This window comes from Anomalospiza imberbis, chromosome 2 (genome assembly GCF_031753505.1).
Source record: "Anomalospiza imberbis isolate Cuckoo-Finch-1a 21T00152 chromosome 2, ASM3175350v1, whole genome shotgun sequence".
NCBI classification, from domain to species: Eukaryota; Metazoa; Chordata; class Aves; order Passeriformes; family Viduidae; genus Anomalospiza; species Anomalospiza imberbis.
In genome coordinates, this window is record NC_089682.1 from 12,298,987 (window position 1) to 12,321,220 (window position 22,234).

The following is a 22,234-nucleotide window of genomic DNA, read 5'->3' on the forward strand; positions in this document are numbered from 1 at the left end:
CCATTAGCTATACAAATAATAATAATAAAAAAACTTGTAAAAGAATATATTTGAATCATTTTTGAGAGCATAAACAGACCACCTTAAACATAAAATGCAACTTCAGTAAGAACTACTTGAGAAAGTTTTCTGTAAGTTTTTTCCACTCTGAATACCCAAAGAAATAATGTTCTCCAGGATCAGATATTGCAAGTCACTTGCTCTGTTTTGTGATAGCAACAGGGAACCACCTGTTCCCCATCCTTGATTAATCAAAATCAAAGAAGCTACAGTGATTCTGTCAAATGGCTCACCCTAAGGCAGCAAAGTAAATAAAACAAGCTTAATGCAGTATACTAATTTACAGAGAAACATGCTAGGATGATTTATTTATATCTCCAGCATAAATGTTCTTCATCTGCCTAACTCAAACCAGCAAGAAGGACTGAAGACTTGAGTGAAGGCATTTAAGGACTTGAGCATGTGCTTTATTGCATGAATGCCAGAGCACTTGGCAACCTGTTTTATCATTCTTTCGCATGTAAGAACAACAACAAAATCCCTTGTTCTACTCAACAGTTACAATCAATCTCAGTTACAGCTAAAAATAAAAAAGAGGTAACTACAACTTATGAACTGAGACAGGCTGGCTAAGTTCAGACTGCTACAGTGTTATCTTTTGTTCCAGGACTGCAAACTGATTCATCACCTCTTTCTAGATTGCTCATTGGGAAGCACCATGAATATTAATCAACCTTCATTTAGAATATTGATCAAGTACAGATTTCTCTGAATGTCTATTAAATAGTTGAGCACAGATTATATGTTTTTCATTTGTGAAGAAGACCAAAAAAACCTATTCATTAGAACTATTTTGAGGATTTTGTGTAATACTCAAATATGTTTTCACTCTTATTCTACAAGACTTCCATGGTGTTAAATACTTTTTCCTACTTTTTAAAAATATTTATTTTTGGTTACCATGAATTAGCATTCTTTAAGTCATTAAAATAATTGTCATGGTTAAAATTCCTCTTTGGAAATACATCATACGGGGTGTCAAGGCTCTGACAGTACTAAGCAATATATCAAGACAATATAAAAAAGGTCAATAGTTTATGATACAGGTAAATTTACTTATTTTTGGCTAATGCAAACACAGTTTGGCTAATGCAAAATCTTCTTTAGAAACTAAACAAAAGGAAATGCACGGAGAATCAATCCTGCAGACATTTTAGCTCCTGGAGCTATTCCATGGGCGTGCAAATTTCACTTCCAGGAAGAGGCCATGGAGTGTTAAACCCAGGCCTACTCACACAAGCCCCTGCCAGCTCCTGCACCAGGCTGGGTGTGCCCCTTTCCTGCTGCACTGCAAGCAAATCCAATGGAGCAGCATCCACCTCCTGGATAGTTTTTATATTTTGGAAGAGTTTTATAGTAGTTGCTTAGGAATTTGTTTAGTGAGTCTAGAGGATGGCTGGAAAGCAATGGAAAACAGGCTGGAGAAATGAAGGGTAACTGAGCAGACCACTTAACAGGAGCCCTGCACACTGGGAACGAGGTGCCAAGGAGCTGCTCTGTACTCAGGGCTCAATAGCTGCTGCTAAGGCAATAATAAAGTAAGCCTTGTTTGTCTATGCAGATGGTGAAGTCTCCTCAAGCCACCATCTTCTAGCTCCTAATCTAACATCTCCTCCATTCAGTAAAGGAAGACCAGCAAGTAACCTTATTAAGACAAATAACAGTTTAGAGTTAAGCAGTGAACAGAATTTATGTCAATAAATTCTTAGCATTAAATTACAGTAACTCCATCTGGACTCTACTTTGCAATTATCGCAATTAAAATAACAGGGACAAGTGCCACTTGAAAAAAAAGAGTAATGTAATAGACACTTACAGAAAAAAATGTAAAATTTAACACCCTCACTGTATTTTTACTGTTAAGACACCATTTGCTATTAAGACAGCATTAACTATCAACTAGTTCTTAAATTCTAAAGAACAATTTAGAATTCCAGATTTAGATTTGGATATGAAATGTATAGTACAAGAAATGTGAATTCATTATAATAATAGTGTACACATCTTCAAAATTTCTTAGGTCTAATAGATGGTGCTACTTGAAAAACAGAAAAAGAAACAAGCAGATACAATTTTGCAAGCAACATATTATAGCTGCCAAAATCTGTTGTCTTTGTAGTGCCATTACTCCAATGTTGCAGGTCAAATCCAACAAACAGCTGTTCAATATCTGAGGATTTTCCTAAATAATGCAATACTACACAAACAATGGGATATGTACTGAATCAGCCTCAGAGGAAACCAGAACATGGGAAAACAATTACTTTTAATCTTGTTATGGATTAAAGGGCTGAATTATATAATGCATTTCTTACAAAACCTGACAAAATACTACTACGAAATGTGTAAATCTCCTCTTCCTATTTTCAGGAGGTTTCTTTTCTTTTCTTCTTGAGCCAAAGCTTCATTTCTGCTTTTTTAAAAACTATTTGCAAAACTGGGTCAAATTCCTAAACCAAATTCTGCTTAAGAAAATTTGGTTGTCAGATTTACAGATCATCTGAAGAAGCAGAAACCTCCTTTAATGTAGAAGGGCTGGATGGGGAGGCTGGAACGTCCATGCCCTCAGCTGACGTTCCTGTTTTAACAGGAGCAATGGCAGCTCTAGAAAAAAAATGTTGGGCTGAACACTTAAAAAAGATTAGCTCACATGGCAGTATCTGGTTCAAATTTATTTACTCATATTCTTTTTTTTTACTAGGAAGCTAATTTCTTCTGTAAAAGTAAAGGTGCTTCTTCATTCAACTCAATTCACTTTATTTTACTGGTCTGAATGTGATACCCTTCATGCATTTACCAGTATCCACATAAATAATCTTCTCTTCACTTATTCTGGTTTCATATCATTGGGCTTTCCCCTCCTTTTTAACAGCAACAACTGCAAATAACCCAAAAACCAAAAAAAAAAAAAAAAAAAAAAAAAAAAAAAAACAAACCAAACCCCTTCCATATTATCTGCTAATTCAATTCCTGGCAAAAAGAGTGAAACAATAATTATATCAGATCATGTGGCATGTAAGCCCTGATTTCTGCACTATATAGTAGACTGCACTTCAAAATAGGTTTTATCTTGTCCTTGGAGCCAGCTCCAGGCTGGTTGGACGTTCAGCCTGGAGCTTTGACCCACACATGCCTGATGGGGATCTGAACTCTGCTGCTGCAGAGGGGAAGGGAGCTGCCAACGGTGCTGTGTTCCACAGGGCCACCTGTTTCACATCATACAAAAGCTGCCCTGGAAACCGAACTGACATGTGGGAAGTGGGAACAACCAAGGGATTTCCTTCAAGATTGTGCTACTGCTTCAAAACAAAGTGCTAAGGCAGAGCCCACTGCAACTCATGTAATTGAGAACATTCTCCAACACTCAGCTTAATTACCATTCAGCCCAGAGCAACATTCACTCTGACCCAGATGTATTGGGTTTAAGTGGCATGGTTTTGGTAGTGGGGGGGATACAGGGGTGTCTTCTCTGACAAGCTGCCAGAAGCTTCCCCCTTGTCTGACAGAACCAAAGCCAGCCAGCTACAAGACAGACAGACCCACTGCAGGCCAAGACCAAGCTAATCAGTAACAGCAGCAGCACCTCTGGGATAATATATGTAAGAAAAGGAAAAAATATGCTGTGCAACAGCCAAAGAGAGGAATGAGAATATGTGAGAGTAATGTCCCTGCAGGCACCAAGGTCAGCGAAGACGGGGGAGGAGGTTCTAGGTGCTGCAGCAGTGATTTCCCTGCAGCCTGTGGGGAAGAACATGTTGAGGCAGCTGTGCCCCTGCAGCCCATGCAGGTCCATGATGGAGCTGAGATCCACCTGCAGCCCACAGAGGGACCCCAATGGAGCAGGTGGATGCCCCGGGAGACTGTGACCCTGTGGGAAGCCCACACTGGAGCAGGCTCCTGGCAGGACCTGTAGACCCATGGAGAGAAAAGCCCAGGCTGGAGCAGCCTCTTCCTGAAGGAATGCACCCCTTGGAACAGACCAACAGTGGAGTAGTTCGTGAAGAACTGCAGCCCATGGGAAGGATTCACATTGCAGAAGCTTATTGAGGACTGCCTCTTGTGGGAGGGACCCCACAGCGGAACAGGGTGAGAGTTTGAGGAGGAAGGACCAACAGAGACCATGGCTCCCACTTCCTGTCCCCTTGTGCCGCTGGCAGGAAGGAGGCAGAGAAATCAGGAATGAAGTTGAGCCCAGGAAGAAGAGAGGGGTGAGGTGAAGGTGTTTTCTAGGATTTGGTTTTATTCCTCAACATCCTACTCTGATTCACCTAGTAATAAATCCAATTAATTTGGATTTATTGAGTCTGTTGAGTCGAGTCTGTTTTGCCCATGACAGTAACATGCGAGTGATCTCTCCCTGTCCTTATCTCCCAAGCCATGTGCCTTTCATTTTATTTACTCTTCCCTGTCTGGCTCAGGAGGGCAGTGACAGAACAGCTAGGCATCAAGCCAGGGCCAACGCAGAACAAAACTAAAGGGGTTTGGGGTTTTTTGTCGGGTTTTTTTAGTTGTTCTTCAGAGTGCTCTGTTCTTTATTTTTATTAATTTTGGAGAAATTATCTGAGAGAAAAGTGCATGAATTATCTTTGGAATCTCACGTACAAAGAACATCATACTTCATCAAAAATATAACATTTCAAATTTTTTTGTATACAAGAGTGGTTTAAACTTTACTTCATGGAGCAGTATAAATCCTCTCTTTTTTAGGAACTGAAAAAGAAATACTGTAGAATTACTGCTTAGGGAAACATACTAATTTCCTGTGTTCTACATGCAGTTTGTTTCCTCTAGTGATACAGAAATGTGTGTTCTGTTTACCTAGAAAATATTCCAAATTATGTGTAAATGCTGTGAATACATTAACCTCACATTTATTAATTTCACTAAATGCACAATACTAATTTCTGCAGTGCAAAGTAAAACCAAACCAAAATAAAATTTAACAAGAATCTATTTCTTTCCTGTCATTTTTCTTCAGGTGGTGTCTGGGGAGACTCATTTGATGTGGGTGTATTACTACTAGCAAGTGCCAAGCAGTTTTACCTAAGGTGATGGGGAGAAGACAAGCCTGAAAAATCAGCAGCCTTGCTGTTCTGGAAATACTGTTTCACCCCTGGCTAGCTCCTCCAGACTTCTGCAACTGCCTTAAAGCAATCCTTCCTCCTCCTGCTGCTTCCTTGGGCAATTATTACATCTTGGGCCAGGCTGAATACACCTTTGCCGAGCTGATTAAATATACCTGAGATTAGTAAGAAAAGCAATTTTCACTACATGCCCAGTGGTGAGACAGAAGAGCCTGTGAAGCTGCTCCCTACCTGGATGTGTCTCATTTGGCTCTCCTTGGTCTGATATAGCCAATAACATATTGTTTCTGGACTGCTTTTTCCTATCTGTCCTTTCCCATCTTACACATTAATGAAGAAAAATTATACCATTTTTATGCAACATGGGACTTGTTCCTATATTATAGCTTTAGTAATTTCTTATTTTAAACTTCTTAATTTACTTTAATAAAGGATTTTATGTCTGTACTCTCACCATTGCACCATATATATACTAGGACACCCTTAATGCCCTTGATTTCTCCTGCTCTCTTTCTGTGGCACATCATAATTTCTAGGGCTTTTTTAATTCTAATTAATTATACGATGTTGGGAGTTATTAGCTTGGAACTTCTGGTGTGTAAGTGGTGTGGGGTCGGTGCTCTGAAGTCCTTTTTAAACTGTATATTACATTTTTGCAGTCAGCTAAACTCCCTGGCTGCACCAGTACAAAAGGAAATAAAGCCAGGAAGAAAGCTCAAATGCTGGTTCTGCAGCCATTCCCACTGCTCCCCTGCCAGCATTCTCCCTGGCATAGGTATGTTTTGTGGGGGGGGGACTGAAGTGGTCCATGGATCTGCTGTATTCACCACTGCAGGCATGGCTGCTTATCCAGATGGTTTCTGGCATCTTAATCCTACAATTTAAAATTATCTGGTGCCCCCTCCTAGCCTCACTCCTGTGCTTAAAGGCCATTCTGAAATGCTAAGTGCCTAACATAACTGGATTTTTTAACACTGGTTATGCAAATGAGATGATACAATCATGGCTGGGGGTTCATAATGTAGTTTTATTCTTGTGTCTGACAGATGTCACCATCATTGATGATCCTATTTCACACTGGCTATACTGTAATTTTACATCCACAGTAAAGCTTAATTGCATGTAAGTTGAAGTGTTTTTTCAAAAAAATTGGTATATGATGAGGCCATAAGTCTGAGGAGCCACAAACAAAGTATTTAGGACATTAAACAAAGGGTTTGCTCTACAATTGCTCTAAACACGCAATTGCTCTACAAAGGCTCATTTTCATTAATCCAAGCTAAACCTAGTCAAATCCTGGGGGTTTATTACTTAAAATTATGCTGATATTACACTTTACTATCACTTGACTTTCCTAGAATCCCTTTTTTTTCTTTGGAGGCTAGTACTCCTCCTATGCCAAGTGGATTGTTCTTCCCTTTCTTGACTTTTTAATAATGAAGTATCTGAGTATTGTGTCTCTAAACATATACCATGTGAAGTTTCTGTAGGTCTGAAACAAGAAAAAGAATAAAATTTTTCTTAGCTGCATTTGTGACTTGCATTAAAATGCCAGATTTTCTGGCATGGTTTTAGAGCTGAGAGGAGGGGATTTTTAAATAGTATATGATAACTATAGGAACCAATGAGAAATATAGTGTCTTGTTATGGGAAGACGGGATATCTTCAATGAGGTCTGAGCTTCACACATTCCACTATTTCTGGTGATCCAGTGAATGTACTCACATTCCATGAGCAAGAATGACCTGTTCAATTTTATGTACCTATATGCCAGCAGCTACCATGATATCCTGCATAACATACACTATGAAGTAGCAATGAAATATTCTACCCTTCTGGTACCAGGATGAATTTTTAAGCCAATTTATGAACAATTAATTCTATTCCCCACATTGCCAGAAGAAATCCCACCCTTAAGGACACTTGCCAGAGCAGAGAGGGCAATACTTTTTGCTACTGTTCAGATTCTAGGTACATTCTCAGCACTAAATACACACTTTAATTAGAGTAGTAAAGCATCAGAAGCTGGGGCAGCCACAGATTGAGAGCAAAGTACAGCTGTCAGAAAATGTGCATGCAGTCAGTGCAGTATCTTAAGTGACAAATCAGAATGACATATTACTGAAAAGCTGCAAATTTAGCATCTGCATTGAAGACAGGTGTGTGGGAGAGCTACTGCAAACAGCACTGGCAAGACCTCCTCTAGCATAATGTAGAGGCTTCTGGTCAGTGTTCTAAAGAACTCAGACCACAATTGCAAAGGTAGCTGTTAAAGCATATAAGGGGGACAAAAGTCTAATTGGAATATTTTAGCTTGCTTATTGTGATAAATATCAGAGAAGCTATGATTTCTTTCCATATACCATTAGAGAACAAACATGAGGCAGAGGAAAAGTCATGTCAGTTAAAGGGCACTGAATCTGAGCTGTCCAGCAACTATTTTGGCCTTGAAAGCAGAAAAGAGATGAGAAGGACAAGCCTAAAAGGAAACTGTTTTAAGGGAGAGTAGGCACTGCATAACAATAAGGCCCTGTCCTCTATTCTAAAGAATGGGTGTATATATTAAAAACTGGAGTATATCCTGAGAAACAAATGATAAAACATTGGAAATTAAAGTTTATGCATCACTGTAAAATAAACCTTTCAAAATAAAAACAAAGATAACTTGTTTCAGGAATTATCTGCTGAACAATTTTACTATAATTGGGTAAAACTTAATGTGGCTCCAGGAACATGTAACTATAATTTTATGTGGTGGTTAGTATTATGTTCCAGCAGTGTCCCATCTTACATGGAAATAACTAGACAGAAATAAAGAGATTAAATATATCTCCTATGTGATTTATGTTAATTCATGCTAGAAATAGAAAACTGTATTTTTATAAAAAGGATCTAACAGGAAACCTTTAAAAAGAGGCTTTGAATAGCTGCCTTCTTACTCAGCTTTACTGTGCAAACACCCATCATTCAGAAGACATCTTTCTACAAATTTCCTCTGGCAACTCCTGTCTAGTCTGGGGATGGCTACTGGAGGACAATTTATAGGTCAGTGCATTTTTCAGAAGCAGACATCATGATCTATGAGCAATACACACTGTTCAATTAATTATTTCTGACTGAGAAAGGTAATAGTGATGACATACTCAAGTTAGATTGTCAGAGGGTGTTTCATTTGGTACCATGTGACCTTCTGATTATTAAGGAAGTAAAATGGCACAAACTAATTAAAAATTAAAAACCCTTTAAATTAAATCTTCCTTATTAATATGAGGTCAGAAGTCCAAATTCAAACTAAGAGCCCAAATATTTTAAATACGCTGAATATTGTGTAGTATAAAATTATGTTTAACTCCTCATTAGTGATAGCTTAGTTTTCTATTTTCTAAACTGAGATTTCACAAATGGGGGTGTGATTTATGATACAGAATTCTAAAAGGCTCACAGAGATTTTTGCAGAAATTTTATTCTTCTGTAGCTAAAATCAACTTACAGAACCATCATGCTTATGAGCAAGTTAATTGTTTTGATAGTCCAATGAAAACTGGGCTGTATTCTTCTTAAGTGAAATCTGCAGGTGGCCTGGCATTGCTGAAGCTTTGTGCTCTTCCTACAGACAGACAATTTGTGAGAATTGGCTACTACGAAATTAGGCCTGAGGTGGCTTTTTATAGCCTTCCTCAATCATTTGAGCAGACTAAAAAGACAATGAACTCCATTCTCTGTTTCTTCAAATTCCTTCTCCACTCTGATGCCTACAAAAAATTGAGAAGGAAGCAGTAGCTGATGGCTACTGTCAAGAGTGTTGCCAATATGGTTTTGTTATTACCTCGTGCTCCCCAGCTGCCCCAATCCAATTTCTCTCCCTTGTAAGCCCTATGGCATAGGTTCTGAGCGTGCACAAAACAGAGGGAAATGGAAACTGGGTGATTATGAGCAATCTTTTAACAGAAAGAAATCACAGTAATTCCTTCACCAACATTAAAATCCCTATTCCCATCCAAACCCAAACCACAATGTCTGCTTCCTCCCACAAGAAGACACTATTTCCAATTCAGACAGGGAGTAAAATAATTTCTTCCACAATTTAATCACAAAAGCTTTCTGAGGGTATAGGCAGATGCACATTTTGTCTGTACAAAGACATTTTATGAATGTATGTATGGAGTGGAAAATAAAAAATCTGCTCTGGATAAAGTCCAGCTTAGCCTCTAAAAGCACTAACATCTTTAATTGAAATCTGCTGAACAAACATGATCTGCTGAGTGCTGAATGCAGTGCCGTTCTCCTACAAATGAAAAGTATGGCTGTGTCAAATGGAATTATTTCACCAAACCTTTGTTTCACCGGCTCTTTTTTGGCAGGGCAATTTGTGGAAAGGAGTGTACAAGACCAAGAAGCTTTGTAGCTTACTTCTGAAGAGTATCTGTGTTACAGGGCGATGCCCCAGATGGGACCTGCATTGGAGATCTGTTTGCCTTTTTGCCTTTCCAGTCCTGACTCAGAGAGCAGCAGGTACACACCTGACCAGCCTGATGGAGAGAAACAGCAGGGGGAATGGTACTCAGCTCTGCATGGACCTGTCTCCACAGCATGTCAGTGATGACAGTCATGTTCTGGGGCTTTTCAAAGTGCAATAAAAAAAAAAAAAAAAAGATGCATAGGTATCTCATAAACTCAGATACAGCCAGATTGAGCTTCAATGTGTAAGGCCCAGAGTGAGCTAATTTATCTCAGGGAAAAAAAAAATTCTGTTTATAAATATGCTTTTCTTATTCAGTTAGATTACCCCTCTCCATTTCACTATTCCCTTTCATGCGTGTGTGAGTCTTAAAATGTGATAATCAGAAAGTTCCATCTGCATAACAAAATCCCCAGAAACAACTGCAGAGCCTGTGACAACCAGCTTGCATTTCAGAGGATACAGCACATATTAATGCTTTACTGAAGGGAACTCATCCATCTTCTCAGACAGGAGTCTGTCATTTGCACTCTCATCACACCACAAAACACCACATCTTACCATATCTTCACATCTCACAGTCTCTAATGTGTCTGTTCACTTAGTGTGCCAGGGAGGTGAGAAATGCTATCACCCCATTCTGCTCCTGGGAATCCAAGTCAGGCAACACGTCTGCACTGCCAAGCAGCACAGCCCTTGAGTAAACTCCTCACAGGGATAATCTACACTGCACACTGTGAGTTCATTGCTGCTTTCTGGAGTCAACAGGGACAGTCAAAAGCAGTTCACTCCACAGATTGCCTCTAACACCAAGGTAACAAGTGGTTTGGTCTGTACTGAACAGTCCTCTGATACCATCCTATCCCTAAGCTTATCCCTGCATGTAGCCTAGGACACAGAACATCTACCAGTTTTGCGTCTGAAAAAACTACAATGCAGGGGAGGCTGTACTTCACACCAACAAAACTAAAAATAACTCCATACACCTACATAAAAAACCAACTGTAAGAGTAATAACTATGACTAGGAGTCCATCACAGGTGATTGAGAAGGAACCCAAAGCCAAATGACAAATACTTTAGTCCCAGGCAACATCAGGCAGTGTGGCTATGAACTGCTCTCCACCACTTGGAGAAAATGAACTGTATTGCAGCCAAAACCAGCACAGGCTGGTCCCCCTTCCTGCCACCTACCCAGCTGGCCCCAGAGTACAGTGGTGGGGGGACTGCCTCCCAGCCAAGCTCTCGTTCACTTGGGAGCTGATAACCAAGGTGTGACATTGGCCAAGAAGGCATAATCTCTCCTTAGGGATGATGTATGCTATGGAAAAGATCTGATCAAACCAAAGTCATGCCAGAGGAGGCTGACCAACACCAAGCATTTCTCTGTCTTCAGTATTCATAGCTTTTCCTTAATACCCATCCTAGAAACGGCCTTCCCTGTGCCTGTCAGCTGCTGCACAGGACATGTGGTAACTCCAGGGCTGCACAAGATGGGAAGGCAGCACTCTGCTGACCATTCCCTGTGCCTTTCCAAGCACCCTGCCTGGGTGCACTGCCTACACACCCTGTGCCCACCCACCTGGGGCACCCAACACACTCCCTGCCAGCTCACAATCTGCCTCTCGGAGGAGGCTGAATTTCATCAAAACCTGTCACACAATCTAATTGCAGAGCTCAGTTATCTTAACTGGCAGGTGTACAGCTAATTGTTCACCTGTGGTATGAAATCTCAGGAACAACGCTCTACATAAATAGAGAATTTCTGTACAATGTAAGCAATGTGTGCAGCAGGGTGTCACAATCACTGTCGGTGACTGGTGACAGCTAGAATGTCTCATCTGATAAATAAATTCCACATTGCTGAAGGTAATTCATGGATTTATTTGTGTATCACAGCACATAAAATAAAGGACCGTTTAAGGATATTTTCTCCTCTTTGTCTTTGTGTTCAAATAAAATTTAGTTTTCACTAATAAAATAGATGTGTAGAGCCATTTACTCATGGAAACTGATAAACTAGTTCCTGTTTCATGTGTGCATTCACCATGAAAGCTATGCACCACACACACCATGTAACAGAAAAAGTGAGCTAGAATTCCTGACATCAACAAAACACAACCTCCTGCTAAAATCAATTATTTCATATGTAAAACTCCCATAACTCATTATGAAACTTTTGAGTTCCACAAACTGAATTTTATGGAAACCCCTAGAAGCATATATTATTTTGATACTGAGATCAGTGATGGTTCTCTGCTTTATTTCTGACCATCTTCAGGAAAGTGAGTGTTGATTGACAGCGTATTTTGTTTAATTTTATTCTTTGATAAGGACAGAGGAAAAATTGTGCCCCTTCATAATGAAGCTATTTTTAAAATAAGCTTTAAATAGTAAGAGGGTCTGTCTGTCCTCTAAGATAAGCAGAAAGACAATTTGTACTTTAAAACAAATTATGGACTTAAATAAATGGGTATCTAAATTTAATTACAAATTATTTTTTTTCTTTCTTGTGTGTCCTTTCCCTTTTGTCTATGGGGAAGTTGTGTGACTTATATTTTTATTTTTAATTAGAGCCTTAATAGATAATCCTCAAAACAAACTATAAAGTTTATGGGTGCAAAAAATGGCTATTATATGAACACAGTCTTACTATATTTTTACTGTATTTTTCCTCTATCCTACAATAACCCTCATAGTATAAATTTCCAGTAAAAGAATAATAAAGAAAAAAAACTTCTTTTTTAAGTTAAGAATATTGTGCCAATCTTGGTATAAAAAATACAAGACAATTCTACAGTAAACAGTCTCTAGCTGAAAATTCAGTCATCCTCATTCATCAAAACAAAGCATAAGGTTGAAAGCTTATTTGAGAGCAATTCTGAGAGGCCAATAAAAATAACAGTAAGAGTGAGGACTGTAGAAACACAGTCCCTGCCAAATAAGCAATAAAGTCTCTTATTTACATATTTCAGGTGGCACTGACACAGCCTGATATGCTTTGGGCTACATTATACATTTGCATTCCTGCATTCAGGTTTCATTATTAGCTAAAATAGAGTCTGGCTTATCTATACACACATAGATATTGCTTTCAAGCAATGGTTTTCATACTCTGTATCAGTGTGGGATTAAACATACCAAAGTATATGTTGAAATTTTGACTCCTACAGTAATCTAAAGCCATCTAAACAGCAAGCAGCTCCTGCCAAACTACAGATGTACTGCCCACAGCTTCCCCTACTACAAAACATAGACTTCCTCTGAGTTATGAATTCAGGACTAGCACAGAGACAGCAGCCTTTCTTGCACATGACAGGATACTGCCATTCAGGTGACTAGTGGCTCCTTGACTCCTTGACTTCCAGAAACTTAACCAGCTCCTGTGGCAATGCATGAGGGAGCTTGGATAGAAAAACACGTGTAGGTCTAAACCAGACGTGCAGGTGAGACTGAGCAGTGGGTCTTGGTAGAGTAGGAAAACCTCCAATACAGTGCTCTTGAATTCCCTAAGAACGAATTAAAGGAGCATTTTCTATGCAGCTGGATCAGACAGGAAAGCACAAGAAAAGTAAAACTCTAGTGGTTAAACAGTCCTTAACTGTGCAAATAAAATTATAAAAATAACGGTAAAAATAACAGATGAAAATTGACATAAGGGTTGTGTTTTCAATATTAACACCTATGATTTTATAACAAAAGTTATGTATATACATGCACACCTCTACTTATAGCTATATATATGCTTGTATATGTACATCAGTATTATCTGAAACCCATCTAAATGAACACAAATTAAAGCTGAAAGATTATTTTTAACACAAGGCATTTGAGATGGCTGGCAAGCCTTATTTACACATTTCCTGTAATTTTATATATTTAAAGAAACATCAAAGGTTTTTAACAAGAAAATTATATTCTCATAGCCATAAAGTATACTCTTGTGATTGCATTAGAGTGGCTGTGCAATATAACTTGTTTGCTTGTTGACAATGGTTTTTGCTATGTTAATTAAATAAGTCTGTGATCTTTATTCATTAAAATAAATGCAATAATATCTATGTTGAAGGTTCACATTGGACTCAATCTGGCAAGCCAAATGAAACAGCTTCACTGGAGTTACTCTAACATTATTCTTGACGAAACAGAGCTCTGACAGAAGATTCTGTGTGAAATCGGTTTACCCTTGCTTCACTTAATATTATTCCAAATCAGCGAGCACGAGTATCTTCAGAGCAGACAAAAATGTCTTCTATTAAACAAAGCTATGGAAACCACAAGTCTCCAGGCGACAGGTTGTGCCGGGCACGGAGCCCGCTGGCTGGGGCATTCCTGCTGTGATGGGGAAATGCCGCCGGCGTCACCGCGGAGCTCTGCGGTCCAGCCCTGGTCCAGAGCCGTCAGCTGGAATTAGCCCAAAGGATGCCACTGAGCACGGCTTGTCAATTCCAGTAACAAGACCTGAAAAAAACAGCAAAGGTTTCATGTACGAAACCCGGGATCCCTTCCCCTCTGGGATTATCTCCCAGAGAAACAGGAGCTGCCCTGCTCCGGCTTTCCCTGTGGGAAAGCTGCTCTCCGGAAGGCAGGCAGTACCTGCAAGCATGCAGCAGGTGATGGCTCTGCGCCGACAGGCAAACGCACTGCAGGAAAGAAGAGAACCTCGCTGCTAAGATTTTTAAATTCCCAAATCTAATTCACTCCACACTGAGACCAACAGCAGCCCTTCCCACAACACCCCAGGCATTGGATTAAGACTTGATGAGTAAGAGCCAACACAGAGTCGAAGTTCAGCATCAAAACCAGAAAGCCCCATCACTATTAACATTTTTGTTCTGTTAACCAGGTGGGTTACACCTGAACCTTGGCAGAAAGGAAAACCGCAAGCCACCTTTGATTCGTGACCATCCATTTTTTATGTTTTATTTTTTTATCTTTGATTCGTGACCATCTATATTTTATATATAATTAATTCAGGCAACAGGGGGAAATGAGAAGATGAATAGTGAAGTAATCTCAAATTAAAAAGAATGATTAGTATTTAGGAAACATGCAGCTGACCCAGCCACCCCCAGTAGTATGACTCACAATACTATTTTCATATTTGTATTATTTAGCATGTAAAGACCTTAGCTGAGAGTCCTGTTCTGCTAAGAACTTGCATTAAGTACTCTGAAAATATCTTCCCTGATTAATTTTCTACTGAGCAAAAAATGTTTTCATTAAAATTTTATGTCTAAAATGGCATCTTTTGATTCAGTCCTCTCAAAATCTAAGTGCTAAATAAATAAAAAATATTAAAAAATCCACCCTCCAACCAACATGGAAATTACTTATTTTCTGGAGGCTAGAAGAATGGAAATACTTTCTATGATTTCCAAGGGCTGGCAAAAAATTTAATTTCCACTGAGGTAGGAAGAAGAAATTGACATTAACTTCTTCTCTAGCCCTACTTCATAGATAATAAAATAGAAATATTAAGCAAAGAGTTTATATTATAAATAGATGAAGCACTTAATAAGATATGAAGGCAGAATGTGTTTATGTCTTTCAGTGTTTAGAGACAAGAAATTGAAGCATGGACAAAATTAGCAGAATTTTACAGAGAAGCAGTATTTGGAACTAGTGAAAGGGCCTGATTTCAGACACCAAAGAAATAAAAGACATACACTGCATTAGCTAATATGGAAGTCTTAAGCATTAAGTGATACTACAAATGGACAAAATCCAGAGAAAACAGTAATTAAGGAAGGTGCCTTGTAATTGAACAGCCATAAGTAGAAGTAGAGTGTCTGTCCATTGAGCCATATGACTTTCCTTTGACAGAATATACATTATTATATATAAGAAATATACATTATTATACATATAAGGTACTGAAGAAGCAATACAAAGGAGGATAAATTAAACTAACTAAAGACTGAAACCTATCAGTATTTTGATTAACCTGACAATTTTTTAGACAGAACTAACTCAGGATGTCCACTAACACTGCACATATTTTTAGTGATTTTAAAGATCTTTCTGAGTTTTCCATCACAGCAACTGAAAGTAACAGAGACCAGGAATGGTGTAACAACCTTTTAAGAAATGAGACATTCAGTGACTGAACAAAATATGGGGGTTGCATATCCCTTAATGATGGAAATTAATAAGACCGTTTATACTGTCAATAAAATAGTAAGTTTTATTGGATTCTATTAAGTTTACAAGATTTTCTTTTTGTAATCAATGTTAACCTATTAAACATAGGAAGTATGAGGTTGTTTTTTTCTTCCACAGAAAATAACAAAAACTAAGAAATTGGATGGTAAAGCTGGAGATTGATCCAATACCTAGAGTGCAGGTAGGCCTCTTTCCATTTCCATCACTGTGTTTTGGACCAGGACTTTAGTAATGAGGACTTAAACAGCAAAATTAGGCTTTTCAGTCAACATTAATAAGTCTTTATTAAGCAGTACTACAATTACTGGTTTTGTAAAATGAACAGAGAGTGAAGAACTGTAGTCTCAAGAACACACAGTCCATCTAGTCAGATAGGAGACCTCCAAGGGAAGCCAGTAAGAAATCTTTGCAAGAAGCATCCTTTAAGACTTCAGAATCACAGACACACATCCACTGACTACAGCACAACTGGGGTACACAAGGTGAGAACCCTCTGTTACACAGCCTGATAATATTCTTACCTAGGTATCTATTACAATGCAACACTTCAAAATTTTGTCTTTCTCAAGCTATTCTATTCTACTAGAGCTTTCTCTTCATGGTATCCTTGTCCATAAGAGACAAGGGATTTGAATGAACTATGAAAATTAGTGTTTTTCTCTACTCATTTTACATTTCCCACAAATAAATTTTACTTGTCATAAGCAAAACTTGCCATAAGATAAGGCAAAGTATCTTTCCATAGCCTTCAATATTCCCTGCATCATCTGTTCTTCCATATTGTATCTTCTTTTTTCTAAATAAATAAAATCTTCTCCTCTTTCTTCACATGGGAATCTTTTCATTTGGAAGACTTTTTTTTTTTTTTGGCTGTCATTCTCTGGTCTTTTCTTCTTTCTTAATAGGTTTCTGGATAAGAAGTTACCAAAGACAGATTATTCATACTGAGTATGAGAGTGAAGAAATGTTATACAAGAAATACTACACAAAGTTTTATATTTCTTTTATAATACACATAAAACTTTCTTCTACTATGAACTGAGAAAATACCCTGGTTGAGCTTCTTCACAACAATGGGCAAGATTTTTGATAGTATCTTGTTCTGTTAGGAGAGATGTACAGAAAACATTTAGATGGTATCTTCCAAAGTTTTACCATGTAGATTTCTAAAATTACATTTTATACCATATAGCTCTTAGATAGTCCTTTCAACGTATGTTTCTGCTTTGATATTCCAAAATACATTTGTGCTGTCTTCAAATATGCTGCATTTACAGGTCAATAAAAAATAAATACTAAATCAACCCTAAAAAACAGCTACTGTCTCACGGCTTTTTTTAATGATGCTTGTTTTCCTCCATTTAGCATAAGGAATAACTAGAGTATTCCCTCTTTATGGCTTGCTCTCAGTCTTCCTTTGGGTATATGAGTGAGTGCACAGGTAAAGGCACAGGCATACATAGGTACCTGTATTTGTGCATCTGTACATATACATAATTCTCCTCTAGTGACCAGATACAGAAATGATTCCTGAAAGTGTACATTAAAGTATTAGAGAGCATCCAAAGTAGGGCTACGAGGATGATGAAAGGTCAGGAGGGAAAACCTTATGAGGAGGCGCTGAGGTCACTGGGTCTGTTCAGCCTGGAGGAGACTGAGGGGAAACCTCACTGCAGTTACAACTTCCTCCTGAGGGGAAGTGGAGGTGACAATGATGATCTCTTCACTCTCACGACCAGTGACAGGATTCACGGAAATGGTCTAAAGTTGTGCAAAAGGAAGTTTAGGTTGGATATCAGGAAAACATTTTTCACCCAGAGGGTGGTCAGGCACTGGAACAGGCTCCTCAAGGAAGTGGTCACAGCACCAAGCCTGTCTGAGACTAAAAAGCATTTGGACAATGTTCTCAGACACATGGTGTGACTCTTGGGCTGTCCTATGTGGGGCCAATGATCCTGATGGGTCTCTTTCAACTCAGCATATTCTATGATTTTGTGATAACTAAATATATATGTATGTGCAGAGAGACAGTGCCAATCAGCCAGCCTGATTTAACGTTGGGGTAAGCACACCACTTTCAGCTATAGGATCCCACAAAGAAATGTTTAGGAGAAAGTTCATAGGCCTTGTCTGTTTTGTAAGAGATGTTGAATAAAAAAGCCTCTGTGTATACTTAACATGCAGATCTTACTGACAAATAGGTACACAAGCATACGTATCTCCATCACAGTCACAACCTGGTGAAAAGGAAATGCCATGCATTTCCAGTTATGTTATTCTAAAATCAGCAGAAGAGTTTGGGGAGGTGGGGGAGGAAAAAAAGTTTTAATGTGGGAAGAGACAGAAAGCATTAAAAGAAAGTCAGAGATGCAGAATGCCAAGGTGCTGTATGGTAACAGCTGTGCTCTGCTGCCATCCTGAAATTCTGTGCACTGAGCAGCTACCTGACAGACACAGGGCTAAAACTGCTGCCAGGGATCAGTGCCACACAAAAGCATCCTGGCCAAACACATTCCTGTGCAGACATTGTGGCTCTATCCCAAGGTTTCCATCATACCAACAGATCTTGGTGTAGGAATTATCCCTGAGGCAAATGATCTGAGCTCAGAGTCAAATCCAGTAAAGGTGCACTATCAAATAGATGTAGGCAGGGCACAGATGTACTTGCAGGCTCCTTACATCATTCAGGCACAGCAATTCTCAGTCAGATGCAAATGGTCAGGGAACTCAGACAGGTCAGAGCTGGTTAAGCCCACTGGGAACTCGGAGTGGTTAAACCCACTCCTAACCAGCAGCAGAAGCCTTTCTCTGCACATAACAATGCATGCACATTACTATGACTTCATTTTCCCTGAAACAGCCTAAACTTTTGGTTGGGATTGAGAAGAAATTGCTAATGACACTCCAAGCATAGCAGTTGCACTACCCTGGTGTCAGTCTTGCAAGAGTATTGTGAAATCCTAGTTGGAAATTCAAAGGTATGTACTCTGTCAGAACAAAGTCTGATTTCTGCAAATTATCAGCCTTTTCTAAAATTATTGGCCTTTTCAGTCTTTTCATCTAACAGAAAACATTCTTTCCCTCATGTTCCTGACATTAATTTATTATTTTATGGAGAAGGACCTTAAGTTACCTCAACTGAAAGATCACCGTCTGACTGCGTGACTGGCAAAAGGCATGAAAACAAAAAGTTGATGGCACTTGAACTGATGATTTTGAGGATTTTCAAAAAAAAAAAAAAAAAAGCAGTGGGAGTTGGGAACTGCAATAACATTAAGCATCTGGGTATCCCTAGTAAAGAACAGACAAGAGGAATACAGAAATATATTCCATCTCAGAAGATGGAGAAGATACTTCAATACTGTCTGTACATTTACAAACTTTTCTGGCTGGCCTCCTTTCTGCAGTCTCCATCTTCTTCCTCTTTCACAATGCTCTATTCACCATGGTCAGCTGTAAAGGACCAGAGAACAGAAAACTTACTGACACCACTACCCCTTGTCTGCCTGCTGATTGCATTTGTGTAGATGGTATTGGTCTTCTCAACACAATAAATAGCTTTCTGTATTTATTTTTGTAAGCTACACTAAGCATTTCCTAAATTATTCCCAGAAGTAAAAAATAAAATGGAAACAATATCTAGTGCATTGGCAAAAATCTCAATGTTCTCATGTTCTCCCTTTCTTTTACTTCATTCCCAATTTAAAAATCTTTGTGAGTGAATGCTGCAGTTGATGCCACAACTGTTTAAAGATTATCATTATGTCTGTGTGCCATTCCTACAAACATGGAAATAAAGCACATAAAGCAGTAAGACTGACTGACGCCCTTGGTTCGTTTGCTCAGACCCAGTTATTGAGGCATAAATAGTGCTGTATAACACCATGAACTGACCTAGGAGTGCCTATAATACACAGGTACAGTGAGACCTAGAAAAACTGAGTACTCAATGTTAAAACAGAGAGCCAGCACTACCTGATTTCCTTGCCCTGGTCTTACAGAGCTGTGACAAATGACACAGGGTTTTCCCTTCTGCAGGATGGAGTGCCATATGTGACTACTTCAGAGGAATATGCAAAGCTTGAATATTAACATTCAAACCCCACAAATTTTCATCTTCATTATTTTCTCCTTCCTCCCTGCCCCCAAAAAGAGTTTTCACCTAAATGCAAATTAATGTTAAGCTGTCACAAAAAGAATTAATTGCTGCATTTAATCTATTTTTGTTTTAGGAGTATGAAAACTATATGAAAGTGCATAAAAAATTGTATGTTAAATGATCCCTCCTGAGTCACTAAGTCACTGTGGTCCATCACTGCATATTTAATTACATTTTAAAATAAAAGAATATACTTGAATTGATAAAGCATAATGGCTGCTTTGTTGCTGCTGCAGATATTCATATAAAGACTTAAAGAAACACATGGATTACTGACTTGAGAGGCCATGACAGTAACCTAAAACAGCCATCATGGTCTCTACTGTAAATTCTTATTTCATAGACCCCTGACACAATGGATGGAAGTAGGATAAAGGTTTATAATAAAAATGCTGACACAACCTTACCTATAGCTGTGCAAATGGTGCTTCTATAATTAAACTTTACAACTTCAGCACCACTAGATAAGTTGCTAGTTTTTAATCATATTAATCAGAGCTTCATGTTTCAATTGCCATATATTATCATGCAGTGTGAACTATAAAAATAAAAAGATTCCCAGCTGCTAAATATCATAGCTGTTATGAAACAGAGAAGTATATCCAAACACTTCTTTGTAAGTGCAAATACACTGAAGAAAAACCTCAGTTGACTATCCATTTTTTTGGGGTTTTTTTCCTAATACATTGGTTCAACATAATGGCCACAGAAGGTACTCTAAATACATTACAAGAATATCACTGAATAGTGAAAAAGTTTCATTAAGATCTCCCCTGTTTGAAATTTTCCTATCAGCACTAAAACAAGTCTACTGTTTTCTATGACAATGACAGCCAGAAGCCTGCTCTTTCAGAGGAAGGCACTGAGATTATTCTTCATGCACTGCTGTTTTCTTTAAAAGCCAGCTCTCCAGCAATAGCGAGGAGTGGGTGGCCAAACTCTCACTACTTTCAGTGGTCTGAGATTTGGAGCCTGGAAATGTTTTATGTAAATATTTCTCTTCACATTTTCTCTTCATTTGTCCGAGTGATTTACAGCTTTACTTCAGCAAGGAAAGTTTCCTCTCAAAAAAGCTACATTTGGTGCAAACTGAAGGGATATTGCATTGGAGCTGCAACGCTCTATTTTTACCAAGTGGGCATTGCTAACTACAACAATAAAATTAATCTATAATTAAAATTTGGTTGCTTACCATTGTCCTGAATTTGCAAATCCTTGCATGCTGCATGCCACTTCACATGTATCATGTGATACATTCCCACACTGTCAGCGCACACTCCTCTACAGCACCAGTTTTATAACACCTTCTGGAGACAATTGTGCTTTTCTTCGAGATGGGTGGTACAGGTATGTTGCCTGTGTGTCACAAGGGGTCCTGTAAGCAATCAATGCAATGAGCATGCCTGTAATTTTGTGGGGGGGGAGTATGCAATGGACATTTCTGAAAATTCTAAGAGCTGTAGCAATGCATAGGAGTTGCCATAGTGTTATTCTGACCCCTGAAGGATGGAAACAGAGTTAACTTCATATCCTTTTTTTCCCAATTTACTCAGTATACTCTATGAATGTCAAACTCTAAATTGCATTAGCAGGATATTTTAGTGCTTGCCCAGACCTAGCCTCCAGAAATATGAATATAGTCATGAACTAATAGTGAATCAACTTTAAAATACTGATGTTTTCAGGGAAGCAGGAAAAAATGATTTTTCAGGATGCTGTAGGGTAAAATTACTGCGAGTTTGATAGTGCATTAAATCTAGTAGGTATGTGAAGATCATGTTTATCAAGAGATGTAAAACCCACTCTGCCCTCACCTCTTCTTAACTGAGAAGTATTTTAGTGACATTTTGCTAGAATGGATTCAGAGTGAAGTGGGGAAGGACACAGGTCAGTGATGATAAGATCACTCATTTCAGCTGAGTTAAGATTTCATCAGGCTTACATTTTTCAGAAAATGCATGTGTTAGAGGTATGGGCCCTCAGCAGTGCTTTTGTGAGCTTATCTATCTTCAAGGAGTGCTCCCCCTCCTCCCCCTTGAACAGATAGGAAAAGTGATTCAGGATTCTAAAAGGGGCTTTAAGGCATATCCTGATACTGCTATCTTTGAGGACAATTTACTAAAAAAGTCTGAGTTAAACCAATGGGACTCCTGTTACACCTCTGCTCCTCACCCACTCACTTCTAAGACGCTTGAAATGCGCTAAAAGACCACCTTTTCGCTTCCTGTAAATGTAACAGGTGCATGAAGCTGTTGTATCTGACAATACTTTTTCCTCACGGCAGTCACGCTGTATTGTAACACACTGA

The 22,234-nt window shown here is 38.7% G+C and overlaps 1 protein-coding gene and 1 long non-coding RNA gene across 3 annotated transcripts in view; one reads left to right on the top strand and one right to left on the bottom strand.

Moving 5' to 3' along the window:
• IL1RAPL1 (interleukin 1 receptor accessory protein like 1) overlaps positions 1-22,234 on the bottom strand; it is a 680,356-nt gene that overhangs the window by 655,864 nt on the left and 2,258 nt on the right. The window lies entirely within an intron of this gene.
• Positions 3,680-7,973, top strand: LOC137468276 (uncharacterized). Its single transcript, XR_010995838.1, has 2 exons — positions 3,680-4,146; positions 5,039-7,973. It is a non-coding gene; the product is annotated as an uncharacterized lncRNA (long non-coding RNA).